At 39.6% G+C, this 12,697-nt stretch overlaps 1 long non-coding RNA gene across 1 annotated transcript in view; it reads right to left on the bottom strand.

The window, feature by feature from the left end:
• The window catches only part of LOC119147714, a 28,612-nt gene that overhangs the window by 10,140 nt on the left and 5,775 nt on the right, over positions 1-12,697 (bottom strand). The window contains exon 2 of the long non-coding RNA XR_005104132.1: positions 9,539-9,746. This is a non-coding gene — a long non-coding RNA (uncharacterized LOC119147714). The remainder of the gene's footprint in view (positions 1-9,538; positions 9,747-12,697) is intronic.

Raw genomic sequence — 12,697 nt, 5'->3', positions numbered from 1 at the left:
GACGTGCATATGACAAGGGTTTTGATCCAAGAAATTTCACGAAACTCCAGGTTTGAAAACAGTATGTAAACAAGGATGCAAGGTCTTCAGCCCTGGAAAGTTTCAAAGTATAAGCATGTTGGTTCTTTCTATTCCTTCCTCATCCCATGGTTTTGTTGAGAAAGAACCAAACATTTCACAATCACCATCCTTTTGCATGCATTTCCCTGTTGTGTTTTTTTTTTCTTGATGAATATACTTTTTTAAAGTCATAGTCCATGCATATTTGCCATGAAACAAGAAAACATTCAGTAAGGCATAAAGGAATGGAAAAAACCCAACTATAGTTGTCCTTCTTTTTGAAAAAAAAAAAAAAAAAAAAGAAAAAGAAAATAAAGGCCACTTTGCTATTAATTGCAATTATTCCCAATGGAGGTTTTTTTTTAACTGTATATACAGCATGACAGGGCCATTTTGTGGGACACTTTCCTTTAATCACTTAAGTTGTTATTCACACATCTTGATTCTCCTGCCCTGAAAGATCCTTTCCATATGGAAATATGTAAAAACAACATCATCGCATTTCTGAACAAGGCTTCTCCAGCATATCCAATTCTTGTTCTATCAAGGTCTCAGTCAGCACATTTCCAGCTCATCAGTTTCCTTCAGACAGCAGCAACACATACATTTTTGGTGTAAATTAGTTTAACTCCACCCAAATAATTACCAGCAGAGGATCTGGCCTAATACATTCAGTAGATAAATTTTCTTCTATCAGACAACAGTATCTTCAAAGCTATAATTTATCTGCATATTCCACAGTACAAGATAAGTCTCGTTACATTGAGCCTGAAATTACATTAAGCTCACCTAGGTCCAAGACACTTATCAAAGAATCACATCCCCAACCAAAAAAAGAAAAAAAAACCAACAAAAAAAGACATAAACATCCAAATTTCCTTTGCTGTGCAGAATATTAAAGACTTACTGAAGACTTCATGTGGCATGTGTGGGATAACAGTCTGTTTCATTGCAGAACTGCAGCAATTGAGAGAATAAAAATGGAAGACTGGAATTGCAGAACTGTTAGAAAACTACATAATTTATTTACTCGAGACTACTGGAGAAAACTTCTGGAAATCACACATGGAAAATAATTAATCCATATTGAAGAAACAGATGAAACTTACGTATTTCACCAGACATTACTGAATTTTTCTCAAAGTAATATTTCTCCTCCTGCCATTTTTGTGTAATGTGAAAACAGTTTTGAATACAAACCAGTCTGTTCATAAAGGGAATTTAAATATAGACAAAAATCTTATAGCTGGCACTATCATCTGCTAAGTACAGCCACTTGCCTGTACTTGAAACCTTCCTGTACGCCATACCTACTATCATCCCCAGCAATTTGTCCAGCTTCTGGGACAAAAATAAAAATAGAACAAAAATACAACCAGTATCAGCCCCCAGCACTCCTGGCCCCAGATCCAAGCGCCGTCTTTCCCATACCCTTAGAAGTGGCCCACTTGGAATCAGGCAGCCAGTGGGTTTCTGTGGCTGCAGACGTTCTCAAAAACCATGATGAAACACAGATCATGCTCAACTGTATTCACACCAGAGTCTTGTTATGTTACCTTATCGTGATGGATTGGAAAGTAAAAAAAATGATTATTCAACTAAAATGAGAAATTGCAATGACAGAAACATAACATGCGCTTTCCTGTTAAGGAAAAATCTGGGACTTAGATCAGCAGAAGAACAGAAGGAGAAGAGGCAGACTCCTAGCAGAGATAAAACAAAATGGTGCCAGCAGCATGTCCTCAGACACACACACGACTGAAGTAGATGACGACAGTTTGGTAGCCGGAACTGTGAAAGATATTACACACAATCTTACCCTAGTAATAGGGGGGGGGGGCGGGGGGAGGGTGAGTTTCAGGGTTTCTAATCCTAACAGAAAACTCTTACATGCAAAATTCAAGCAGAAACATGAAAATGATAATCAAGGAAATGCTATGCAGTTTAGAGTATTACACAACCATAGCAGGTATGTGAAGATAAATTTCTGCCACTGCTAAAAGAGCTACAAGAGCTTAGAGATTCACCAGAATATGGCAAAAGGGCTACAGAGAAAATATTTGCATTTGTGCATTCCTTTCAGCACTGAACTGCCGTTATAGATTCTGTGTTGTCCTAGCTTCCAATTTCATATTAAGTGGCAGAAGAAGCAGGTTCAAAACTGCAAAGGCACAACATCCAACCAGCCATAAAGCTATCATGATCTGGATTCATAACCAGAGAGGCTGACAAAGCTACTCTGGCTGCTGAAATAAATAAATGAGACTCCCACTGCAAACAATTGCAAGAAACACTGATACCTCTGCCTAACAAACCTAACAAACCTAGCCTCTGCCCTAGGAAAGACCTCCCAGAGCACGGCACACAGACACAGCTCCAGTGCTGCAGCTGCCTTCGGAGTGTTTTAGCAGAGAACATAAGATCTTTATGACGCTAGTCAAAGGCTTACTCTGAAACTGCTTAAAGCACTGGCACAGATAGACATTTTCTAAACATATATTACTGGAGAGAAATGCTTGCATATCACCATATGGATTTGTAGGATATATATACAAATTTTGCTGTTGGCTTGTAAACTGTAATGAATTAGAGCATGCTTAATCACCTTCAGTTACAGCTTCTGTCCTGAAAGTAAATTTTAGGTTTGTCTTTAGCTGAGGAGGATTAATTCTTCTTGTAAAATTCTGCCCAAAGCTTGTAAATGAAATCTGAAAATAACATTTAGGGATGTGTTTGGTTTATAATTATATATTTTCCTCTAGTAGACAAGAATCTTCATATACAGCTACCTTTAAGGTTTCATCACTTTTTGATACAGTCAACGTGGTTGCACTGAGTCTAACCTTCACTCTTGCCAGGTAAGAATGAAAGTGCTCTTGTTCCTAAAGAGAAAAAGAGAAAGCAAGAATTCTGGGGAGAGAGAGGGACAGGGTCCTACATACCTTTCAAAAGATTTATGTTTGTAAAGAAGAATTGCCCACTATAAGTAGCAAGCTCTTTCACTGTCAAACCTCTTTTATGCCCTAGCCTCAAGGAACAGCTTTTTATTCAAAACAAACAAATCCAAAACTTCTCTTAGCAAAGCAAACAGCCAGAAACTCAGAAGCCTCTCCTTTTGCACCTTTTTCTAACCAGAAAGAGGGAGAGGAACTGGTTGGAGAAACACAAAGCAATACCCCTGCCTCTAAAAGGCTGCCAAATCATGCAGTAGGCAGACAGCTCTTCATTTTTATCTTTTGTGCAGCCAGATCTGAATTCAGCAAGAACGTCATAAGGTACTAAGATCAATATTGCTGGTATATTTTCACCTCCAGAAAAGCAATGTATTTTCCACAGTTTTTATTTCAAATTTGACTTAATTATAGTTATTCCTGTAAGTTACCATCTTCTCATAGCAGCAGAGCTGGCAATGGTGCTTCCGGAGCTGTGGGATATTACACACTGTTTTACTTTGTTAGCTGAGGAAATCCGTTCAGACTTTTATGCTGAGCAGTGCAACACTAACACAAGGAGACATTTAAACAGTACAAGAACTAAACTTCAGGTTTCACTTTCACAGACATTAAACAGACTCTATTTCCTTCTAGGACTCACTGAGGATTCTGCTATCAATGTGCAAAAGCAGAACTAATATTATTCACTAAAGCTGTTCTGACACTTGACATCAGGAGACTCAGTTTTCAATTAGTTAATAATTTTGCCAAACTTTATGCATTTAGCCTGAACATTTTGGTGCTGAACATCACCTGCAGGGTAATTTGTTTTCTTCCCTTATAGACAGATGGTTTAGCTGGTTTGAAACAACAAAGCTAGAGCAGGGAAAATCCATTATTTTTGCTAACATAAAAAATAAGTTCTGGCAACTTTTGAAAAGCAACTGACGTAATTTTCATCAAAGTTTCAGTGCTAGGCAATGACCGTGCTGCTACTGAAATTCCCATTCTAAGTCCATCCACTTTCTAACTTCATCTTATCTTTCAGAAGACAGACCCCACAGGCTTCTCTCTGCTTAAAAGAAAACAATGCCCGCCTTGGCACACATTTAGTGAGCAGTCTTAAGAGAACTGGAGAAAAAAGGACCAAGAAAACTGGCCTTCAGTGAGCTCCAAGGGAATAAGCTAAAAACCCCTCCTGTTAGTTTTGGAAGAATATAAAGGCTCCAGAGCAAACGTAAAGGAATGGTCTCATAGCCAAAGCAGCCTTAAGCTGGAGTTGCAGTAATTTTTGATGCATAAAAAACCTGCATAAAACAGAACTCAAGAAACTGGTCACTCAAGCTATTCCAGTAACCTTAACCATAAAAATTTGCCTCTTTATTGCACTTTTCTGCAGGAATATTTTTATGGATTTTTTACAGAATAAATTAATTTCTCATTGAAAGATGCCTTTTCTGTTTTCTCCATGCCTTAAGCAAAACCAAACAAAAAAACCCTGCAGGTTCTTTACTCTTTCTTTACATTATTAGTGTACTTCCTTCACACTGAGATTAAAATCTAATCAAGTTCAAGCTGGGAAAGAGCATGAAGGAAGAGTTCCTCTGGAGTCCTGTGAGAGGAGGGAAGTCCCAGCCGCCCATCATGAGAAGGGGTGGGAAGGTGCCAGCAGAGCCAGGTGAAGGTGGCACCTCACTGGGACATCACCCCATGGACAAGAAAGTTCGGTCTGCCTGGTCAGTGATGGCACAGAGCCGGTGCTGGTGGGGTGGAGAAAGCCCCAGTCGGGAACAACTACTCAGGGGGCAGGGCTCGGGTGGACGGGGGCGAGTGGGGTGGAGCTGGGGTGACACCCCCCAGGAAGTCAGAACTTTCAAGTAAAGTGGCCTGTCCCTTAACACACCAAGAGGGCTGTTCTCCCGGGCTAGCAGGGTCCTCAGACACGTGTACACAACAGGAAGAACTTACTACAAAGGCCTTCAGGTATCTGCATTTTAGACTCCTGGAGTCAGAATTTAAGGGGAGATCAATCGTGCAGCTAGAAGCCAATGTTTCGTTAATACTCAAAAGGAACTTTGATGTCATATCACACCCACGTAATGGCCATCACTCGTGGCAGAAGGGTTAGATATGCCTCTGTGAAATAAAGCAGGGAATGTCACTACTGTCGCCTCTTGCCTGGTGCTGGATACGCTTTATTCTGAAAATAGCATGCAGCTACCTGGCAGCACTTGCCAGCACAGCTGAATTAGTCAGAAAAGCTGCCAGGGAAGTGGGAAATCTCCAGGTCTCTTTGCTTGCTCCAGGGCTTGTTCCACTGTGGCACAAATACAAATACACGACTGTAGAACCTGATGTGCTGCTGTTTGGGAAAACAGTAATAGTTCAGGGCCTATTTTCTTTATGAATTTCACTCAGTGCTCCAATTAATGCTGACAGGCACTGCATACATACTGAGAGCAGCACAGACTCGTTTTTCTCCCAGGTAAAAAGATTTTGTTCAGACAGCCCGTGCTTAAAGATAGAATAAGTTCTTCAAGCATGCAAGTTTCAGACTTACTCCAGCTGCCTGATTCTTTGAAGTCACTGCTCTTCTTTATTGTTTAGTGATAGTAATCAATTTATTATTGCATTATAGATTAATAGATAGACAAAATGTAAATCATCAGAATATTCACAGAAAGGATGGGTAATTATAGCTGAGAAGCCTATTATCTTGTCCGCGGTCCTGTCATAAAGGTGGCAACGTTAGGGCAATCAGTAATTCATAGCAAGAAATTCAAAGATCAGGAATCGAGCAATGGAAAAAAGGATTTAGCTGATGGGAGCCATGAAGTTTGATTTAAGCTGGCCCTCTGAAACCTTTAATCACATATGCATAGTTTCTTCTTACATAAATTATTCTGCATATTCTTTACACAGTTTCTGCATAAAATATAAGAAGAGTTTGTGCATTAAGATGTGGTAGCTCCCAGATTTTTATTTAGCAAGGGGTCCTGGGGAACTGCTTAACAGAGAGAAAGGGAGAGCACACGGAAATAGCTACATGCACACAGAAAGAATATGCTGATTAGATTATTAGAAATTAGAAACCGTAAGAAATTATGGTTACTGATTGTAGCGGAATGAAGCTGGGTTAATTAGCATTGATAATATACCACTGTGGGTCGGCTTCAGGGTTGGCCGGTGTAGGTAAGGTGCAGCTGTGGCTGGTTAAGTGGTTGAGAGCCAAGGAAGAGGGAGCAGCTGAGGAAGAAGGAGAGAGAAGAAGAAGAAGCAAGAGGAGAGAGAGCACATGCCCTGGATGACACGAGGAGAAGGTAGCAAGAGGGACTGTATGAAGAGTATGCTGGTATGAGCTGGTAAAAGACCTTGTTGCAGCTTCATAGTTTGAAGAGTGCTATGACAACTGACCACGGGTATTCTTCTCCCTACCTCTGTCAAAAGTCTGATGTTGTAACGTTACCAGCAGAAACAACTGCTTTCTTCACAGTTCTGGAATTACATCTTTTCTGATTCACCCTTAGGATTTGGCTCTCTGAGAAGCAGACCAGGAGGGCTCTGGTAGATCTTTCAGTCGTGAGCATAGTTCCTGAAGCAAATGCCACTTATGAAATGCAGAGGTAGTATGAAGGTAAAATGCATCTAGAATGACCCAACAATTTTGGATGCTACATATATTCCTTTCTTCTCTTCATAAGCCATCCAGAAGAGGAAGGTGAAATACCCGAGTCATGGCCAGGCTGACTAGTCTATTTGGACATGAGATCACACATGCTTTACTATACTTAACTAAGCTTCCAGCACCTGATTCCAGATAACAAAAGCAATCCTACAAAAATTGAAACCCCAAGTTGCCATAAGGCAATCCAAATCAACCTTTACAGTGGGGGTTAACGCTTTCTCTTTGAGAGGGTCTAACACCAGAACAAATACGTATGTTGAGGGACTCACAATTTATGCCTACCAACAGCTGAAACATTAGACTTAATTGACTAGAGCAGTGGATGGGGTACCTGACTAAAATCTGGCTTCTTACATTCCCTCCATGTTAGACCATGTCTTATTAAATGAGACTAGAAAATTCTAATATTGTTTACACTTTGCCTTCATTACTAGTGTATTAATTTGTAGATACATTCACCGGAATTATTTCATTGTTTCAGTCTCAGTTGAGTAAATTCAGTTACTGCATTTTTCTCTTTTGAGTAACTTACTCTGTTTTCACTAAAACTATTAAAAGCATGGAAAACATCATATTTCCTAGTTTTTATGATGGCCTATGAACATGTTGGCATAGGCAACCTCAGGTAAGAAATCTCTAAGGCACTTGGCTTTGCTTGCAGTTTGAAAGTTATTTATGTCTACGGAATGTTATGACCTGACAGCCACACAGTCTGTGCCTTTGTAAAACAGACAACCTAGAATCATTTGAGAAACAATGAAATTATGAAAATGGAGAGGAGACCAGTATAAAAAAACATGAGCCAGTTTAAAAAAAAATGGCTAAAAAACTGACAGTAATCTGTTCTGAATGGGAAAACGCTGTGCATGAAGATGGCCACTACTGGTGTTCCTCAGCTTTGCACTTGGGACCATTTTTATTTAGTATTTTAATTAATAGTGTTGGTACAAAAAGTAGGAGAGCACTTGCAGGAGTTCCTGACTGCATAAGGGAGGCGTAGTCAGCATATGCAGAGGCTAGGTTTTACACAGGAATTTTATTTGTGGATGATCTTGTTTAAGAAAATAATCAAAGCATGAAATTTTAATAATGCATAGCTACTAGTAGTAAAATAAGATTACTCTAAGCCTTAGCCTTACCTGTTGCCAGTGACAGAGGAAAAAAACCACCTTTGTTAGTAGATCTAAAGCTGGTGCCAAGTCACCTGTGTAACATAGTCATGACCACGGCAGTGCAATGCCAGGATTTAAAAAGAAAGGCCAAGAGGATGCAGAGAACTACCAGTGCCATGGGGTCAGTTACCTCCTTCAGCACTCTGGCTTTGCAGCAGCTTCCTGCACCGGTACTGGTTCGAGGGACTGTTACAGATCTGCTAATAAGTTAGAATTAATTGACTTTACTAGATTTTATAAAATCATTTGGAATAAGAAATATATTTTAATGAAACTTGTAGTTGCACAGCAAAAGCTGCTATGAAATCCTTTGTACAGCCCTATACCGAGGCCAGAAGAATGGGCTAGAATCATTGTTTAAAACTTAGGTAACAAATCTGGGATTTTACAGATTTCTTTGTATTTGGCAAGTCTTCTGTACGTAGAAAGTGTATTGAAATGTCAGAATATAGAATTAATGGGAAATGGGGAGAGTCGACTGGAACAACTTGTAGTTACCTGCCAAGAAACTGTGAACTTTAGTAAAAGGTAATTCCGGCAGGGGGAGATTGCGACCACCGAGCCATATACCACCTACCCAAATCGTACCCCAGACCCATTTCTGGACCTTTCTAACTTTTACTGCGCAAAATCAGATATGGGAGGAAAGTATGTTAATGATTTTTGGGAAGCACTATATTTATGCGTGAATACTTAATGAATATGCATGAATAAGTTCTATATATGGTGTATGATTTTGAAATTTGGTGTGCGTTGATCGTGAGAGGACTCACTCACGCACCCAGCCGTTAATAAAGAAGTGTCTGCTTATCTACATCACATTGGTGATGTGGTGAGGTGATGAAAAAGTTCTTCATTCGGAGATTTCAGTAACAGGACCACTATGGACACATGAGGAACCGAACATTTGCCTTTTGTAAGGGCAGTAGAAAGGTTGGCTTGCCTACACAAAGGCTAAGAAAGGAATTACTAAGTAATTTAGGAGAACAAATACTCAGAGAAATGAGGAGGAAAGAAGAAAACAATCATCTAACATCCAAGCTGGAATAAGATTCTGTTACAGTCTTCCAAGAGGAGTTTCAGGGACAGCTTACTTTTTGGAGAATAAGCCTAATCCATTTGTCAAGGGGATTTATACTGATATGATTGCTTATAATAGAAATGGCTTGGACTCTTGACCCAGGCAGTCCCTTTTCTCTTTATTTCCTTGGAGATTTAACAGATAGTGGATTTCCTCAGGGCTAGCACGGTATCAGTGCATGTTATCAGACAGAAGACAACGTGCCACTTCAAATCTGATGGCACATGGCTGGAATTCTAATTGTAGACTGCTATTTTAGAAGGCTCTTAAACTCCTAAAATTCAGGCTGCAGTTTTTAAAATGGATTTGAAAAAGATTTGTCTGACGTGGAACATTTCAAAATAACTGTCTACTCAGAATTCTTTAATTTTTACCATAAGATCACCCTAATGCCAGTTAGTTGGTAAATCCAGTGAAGATTTTTCTGGCATTTTGGTTCTCCTTTAAGCAATGGTAGGCAAGGTTACATTCTGTCTCATTAAATTCACTTATGGTTTTATCCAAATACAGTATTGGTCATGGTGTCCTCCTAATATAAGACCCTGAGCTGATAAATGCCAATTCACCTTACAGGTGTTTGCATTTGAGGTAGTAATGAAAATCTCACCCGGCAAACCCTCTGGGGTTCTTCAGATAAAAGCTATATAAAATGTGATCTGTCGCATGATTTCTGTATCTTGATATGGGGTGCAAAAAGTGAGTTATGTGCCACTTGCATTTTCTCTGGTGTACCAAGCCATCTTTCTGCATTTTCATATCAAGGGACTTGCAAGGTTACAGGTCCTCAATGGTTTGAGGTTGATTTTTCATGGTAACTGTAAGAAAAATAAATAATAAATAAAAATAATAAAATATGCATCTTCTGAAATAAGAAATTTATGAAAGAATATTACAATTGTTAAGCTCTAATCATCATACATGTCTGTACTCTGAGAAACTGCACAAACCATTTTGCTGTACAGCTCTCAGCAGGCTACATTAATGAACAAAAAAAACCCAAAGACCCTTTCTGTATCTGTACCTTAGGAACTTGGCTGGTGTTGTATATTCACATTCATTCAGATAATAAAACAATTTCCAGAGGAGATAAACAAGTCAGATGATTACCAATGTCATTACAAAGATAAAACCACATTTTAAGCTTGAAAAACATAATTTCAAATGGAGGTTTTGCAAAGGAAAAAAAATGTAGTTTCCTACTAGGCATGGTTTACTTGTCCTAAGTTCAGAGCTTCCTAAGCATTAAAACCAATAAAATTGCCTTTCTGTGTTTTCACTGAAACAGAGCAACAAACACACAAAAAAACCCCCAAACACAAACACCGTTGAAATCTCAAGTTACGGAAACATAAATGAACAGGCATTTTTAGCCTGTTTCCCCATTGAAACAATGAACCATGAAAACAGATTTTGCTTGAAACAGTACCCTATCTCTTGTCTTTTCATTTTGTTTCTCCCACAACCTGTTGGTTGATTTAAGAACTCATCTACATCCTATGAATTCACAAAATAGGCAGTTAGAGGGGAAAACACTGGTGTACACAGCTTCTCAGCAACAGCGGAGCAACTCCTGATAAAGAGATAAACACCACATGGAAAAGAAAAATTGTATTTTGAACCTGCAACATATTAGATACTGTGGTCACTCAAGTGAGATGTGAATGCATAGGAAGATTATATTTTTATTAATACCAGTGCTTACAGAACTACTCTGATGTCTCAGTATCAATTAGATTTTCAGTAAAATATTTTTTTTATATATATATATATATATATATTCTTTTTTTCTTAGGCAACTGCAAAACCCCATACCCCACTGTGTAATATACAATGCTGCCACAATTTAATTCCTGCAGAAATAATTTACTGATTTTAATCTACAAAAAGGAGAGATGCTAATAAGAGTACCCAGTGGACTGGTGGATCTAGTGCTGGAACTGGGAACAGTTAGTTATGTAAGTCAAGGGCTGAACGAACACTAATTAGCTCTGATGGTGGAAAAGTGGTTATATATTTTATCCAATAAAGGCAGCACCAAATATCAACAGCCCAGGGAAGCGAAATGGAAACCCTACATGAATGGAATCCTTGCTACTTCAAAACTTTTTCCTCCTCTTATTCATTCTCTCCAGCTACTCTAGATCTTGATTTATTTATTTCTAGCCACTGGTAAATTTCTAATCTCATGGCGAGAGCACTTCCCCGGCAACTGAGTGACAAAGGTTCGAAGTCCGTGGAGCCCGTAAGAGATGAAGAACCTAGATCTGCCTCTGCCACCCGGGGCACTCATCGCCGCTGCTCTCCCCTTTCTGCTTTGGTACTTCTTCGTGCTGATCTTAACGGTGTCTCTGTGTGCACCCCACTAAGGTCAGAGAGCTCAGAGGGCACAAAGACACCTGGGTTTAATAATCCCAAAGGGGGACAAGTATGTACCAGGGCAATAGGCAATTAATTCTCTCCAGAAGTGAGAGGTCAGCCCGTAATTACAATACCGTTCCCCTACTCCTATCCTTCTTTTGTAAGCAGTGGTGTCTCAGGAACATGGGTAAGTGACATTTTTATATGCATTTACATTCTGAATGTGCCATGCAGGAAACCAGGAAATCAGTAAAAAATACATTCTAGAAGTTATCAACTTTTTTCTGGAATGTCCAAAAAGGAAACAGTAGCTTATAGCAGAAGCTTGTGTTGGTATTAACTTTCTGAAGTTGTACTATATAATATTCTTCGATAAGAGCTCAAAGAATACTCAATGTCATCTTCTAAACAATGATGGAATTTGGGCAGATTTCTTTATCCAGATAACGCATGTAAGATTCACGTTTTCTTTAAAAAAAGACACAGAAGATTTACACGTACAGAGTGCAACAACACATAACATGCCACAAGAAGTGCCCAAAGAATCCTATTTAACAATCAAATGGTAGTTCTGGAGGAAGGAACAAAAGCTTTCTTTCCTTCCACAGGCCCCAGGACACCCCTGAAGCCGGTTCTGCCCCGGGGTGTGCCGCCTCACCCGCCTGGTGCCAGGCAGAGGCCCAGGTCGGTGGGATGAGCTCAGACGGAGGAAAGGGAAACTGGTTTGTTCTCCTGGTCAGGAACCGAGTGCCCTTTGAGTACATCTCCGGCACTTAACTGATGGGGCTCCCATTTCTCACTGAGCATGCACAGTCTCAACACTCTCCTACATGCTGTTTGCAAAAAAATTTTGCAGTGGAAATACAAATAGCCTTGGATTTAGGCCTACAAGAGCCAACGTTTTTTTTAGTAGGGCCCTTAAAAGCAGTCCTTAAGTCTTCCTGGAAGCTGATAACTGCTCTGAGTCAGAAAATGTGGTGTCTTCTCTATCTCTAGAAATTGCAGGCTAGAGACATGAAACTGAGGCCAAATTATTTCCTTCCTCCTCACAGAGCCCTTCCACCTACTCATTAATTTTAACAGTGAGTAGTTGCTTTGTTGCTGGACTAACTTCCACAAAACACTTAGACTGGCCACTGTATTAATCCTTCACAGCGCACTTTGAACAGAAGGTTAAGGGCAAATAATATCTATAATTTTACTATCAAATAAGGGATTTTCTTACTTAAAACCTTCTGTTAAAAAAATAATAAACACAAACAAGATGGGTTCTTGTTCTGCTCAGCCATTCTTCTGATGTCTGGTTTTATGCAGCTCTTCCAGCGTTTTTTGCCTTATGTCAGGTCAGGCTGCACCTCAGAAGAGCTGGATTTGGTTCCAGCGCTCTTTCGGGTTCGGGGCCCCCAGA

This window comes from Falco rusticolus, chromosome 4 (assembly GCF_015220075.1).
Source record: "Falco rusticolus isolate bFalRus1 chromosome 4, bFalRus1.pri, whole genome shotgun sequence".
In the NCBI taxonomy this organism is placed as follows: Eukaryota; Metazoa; Chordata; class Aves; order Falconiformes; family Falconidae; genus Falco; species Falco rusticolus.
This window is presented reverse-complemented; position numbering and strand designations above follow the sequence as displayed.